Source organism: Toxorhynchites rutilus, chromosome 3, assembly GCF_029784135.1.
Source record: "Toxorhynchites rutilus septentrionalis strain SRP chromosome 3, ASM2978413v1, whole genome shotgun sequence".
Taxonomy (NCBI): Eukaryota; Metazoa; Arthropoda; class Insecta; order Diptera; family Culicidae; genus Toxorhynchites; species Toxorhynchites rutilus.
Genome location: NC_073746.1, coordinates 318888851 through 318892253, shown reverse-complemented (window position 1 = coordinate 318892253; position 3403 = coordinate 318888851).

Here is a 3403-nt window from a genome sequence, read left to right as displayed (position 1 = left end):
TTCACACTCACATTCATTACACTCAATTCTTAAGCCTATCTTATATCTAATATGTATTTACATTTCACCTTATTCTATTGTTAATAAGAAGGGATTTGATTTCTCGCGAAGGAAAAGGAAAAGGAGAATATAAGAATATAAGGACAATCAGACACGAAGATCGATAACTTTTAGGAAGACATTTCTAAATTCGATCTGGCAACAAGATACTCCTCGCACGACCAAACAACGTGTTCGATGTCGTGGTAACCTTGACCACAGGCACAGATATTGTTGTCGGCAAGATCAAAACGAAAGAGTAGCGCGTTTAACGAACAGTGATTGGACATGAGTCGGGAGAAGGTGCGAATAAAGTCCCGACTCAAGTCCAGACTTTTGAACCATGGTTTGAGGCTAACCTTAGGGATAATTGGGTGGAGCCACCGGCCCAATTCATCTTCGTTCCATTTGCGTTGCCAGTTAACGATGGTATTTTTACGAACTAAAGAATAAAATTCATTGAAGGCGATTTGACGCTGATAAATTTCGCCTTCAATTGCACCTACCTTTGCTAATGAGTCAGCCCTCTCATTACCCGGAATTGAGCAATGTGAAGGGACCCAGACAAAGGTAATGACATAACAGCGTCTGGTTAAAGCACTCAAAATTTCTCGTATTCTCTCAAGGAAATACGGCGAGTACTTTTCCGGCCTCACTGAACGGATAGCTTCGACAGAGCTAAGACTATCCGTTACAATGTAATAGTGTTGAACAGGTCGTGAGGCGACGCTGTCCAGCGCCCAGTGTATTGCTGCCAATTCAGCAATATACACTGAGCAAGGATTCTGAAGACTGTGGGAGGTGCTAAAAAATTCGTTGAACACTCCAAATCCTGTGGACTCATTCATAGAGGACCCATCAGTAAAGTACCTATTATCACAATTGATACGCCCATACTTTGCATTGAAGATCGTAGGAACGATCCCCGATAGAAGATAATCTGGAATATCATGGATTATCTCCTTCATGAACAGATCAAAATATACAGAGGAATTGATGTAGTCAGAAAAACAAACACGGTTGGGAATATACGAAGAAGGATCAACCTGCATGGAGATGAATTCATGATATGAAGTCATGAATCCAAAATGAAAATTCAGCCCGATCAGCTGCTCAAAATTTCCGATCACCAATGGGTTCATAACCTTACACCGGATGAGGAACCGAAGAGATAATAAATTGAAGCGATCTTTTAGTGGGAGTACGCCTGCCAAAACCTCGAGACTCATGGTATGCGTTGAGGGTATACATCCCAACGCAATACGGAGACTAAGATACTGAATTCGCTCGAGTTTAATGGGATGTGTTTTGGCAGCTGATTGAAAACAGAAACTGCCATTACTCCATCACCGAAAGAATAGTTGTTCGATACAACATTATAAGATCTTCGGGATGGGCTCCCCACCAGGTGCCGGTGATTGTACGGAGAAAGTTTATTCTTTGTTGACATTTTTTACTCAGATACCTAATATGGGCCCCCAAGTACATTTGGAGTCGAACCAGACCCCAAGATACTTGAATGACATAGCGTGAGTGATCGGTTTACCCAAAAGTTGAAGCTTTGGTTTTGCTGGTCTATGCTTCCTAGAAAAAAACCACCATCTCTGTTTTCTCCGTGGAGAATTCGATCCCTAGCCCAATGGCCCAGGTTGAAATTTGTTCAAAGTATCTTGTAATGATTCTTGCAGGTCGGATTCTTTTGATCCTACGAATTTCGTCGTTAGATACCATAGAATTTATTTGACTAAACACAGTATAAATTCCGAAAATGTCTTGTGATAATTAGTTGATTGAAATGGAAAGTTGATTGTTTAAAACTGCAGAATAACAACGTGCAAGATATAAAAAATGCATTTGGAAGTTATATTCGGTGATGGCTGTATATTTAATATAATCAGGAAATTCGGTAACGTTATATTTTCAAAAAATAACAAATTTTTACCACCATTTAATTATGTTACTTTTTTATATCTCATTCATGTGTAATATGTAATACTTAATCTTGTTGAAAAAAAGCTGTTTAGAAAAACACACTTTTTATGTGGTTCTAGAATGGGAATAATCTTGAAAACAATATGAAAAAAATACGCGCGCAGGCTTGAAATTCGTGTATTGCTATTAGTTTATTAGAGGAATTTGAAAAAAAAACTTATTGTGTCAATTCTGTTTACGAATTATTGCCAGAGCATATGCGAGAATTACACAGAGAAGCGAGAATATCAATTGGTTCAGATATTTTTTTCTTTGAAGAAGAAGAAGAGCTCGAAAGAATATTTTTGAAACATATATGTTTTTTTTGTTTCATAACTAATACAATTTGTTTATTTCAAAATAAATCTTTGATTGTTGATTTGCGTGGCCTCGTAGTTCCTGTTGTATTGGTCTGAAATAAAAGGAGAAGAATTTCTGATTGTTTATTGATGTTATATTTTGTAGATCAATATAAAAATAAATCTAAAATATTTTCTTTCATATTTCTTATTTTTTCTATAGGAATAGTTTTCAATATAGACGAATTTCACGCCAACTCGACTGTCCGTTGGCAGCACCAGATAACAGATAACAGTGAAACGTTGTGAGTGTAAAGACATGGGTCTTTCAAGTTAAAAAAAATTAAAGGGCCAAACAAATTTTCTTGAATTTTTACAAAAGATATAATTAAAAAAACTATAATACCTACAAAAGAAATTGTTTAATTTTTTTCTGAAAAATACTAATAAAATTTTTCAAAAATATTTCGCTGAAGAAAAAAAATTAAAATTATTTTTTTTCAATAACGTATTTTTTAAAATAATCCTTAATATTTCTAACAAGTCGTTCATACATCGCACTTTTACAGGGAAAACGTTTTTTTAACAACAACTTTTTCATGTTTTCTTTGAAAAATTTGAAACTAATCCTAATTTTGTTTAAAGTCAAAATATCGACAAACAGCGTGGACTCGATTATATACAGTCTTTGATTTCTTTTCACTGTACCGTTCTGAATCATATTTCGGACAACATCATATTTCGGACACTTTGTCCTAATATCTTGAAATGCTTAATGCACTGACGATCTATAAATGGATTTCTGTCTGTCTGTCTGTCTGTCTGATTCTTATGAACTCGGAACATGAAAATTGGTATATAGGGTTTTTGGGGGCCGGGGAAGGTTTTCGTGATAGTTTGAGACCCCTCCCCCCTCTCTAAGGGGGGGCTGCCAACTAATCAAGCCAATGGAACCAAATTTTGCATGGGAAGGTTTCAGGGTCACTTAACGTTTCTATGGTGAATAGACACTCCTTTCCTCTCTCTCTGAGGCAGGGGGGCAGGTAACAAATGAAGCATGCATTTCTGCATTATTCAAGAACTAATCAAGCAAA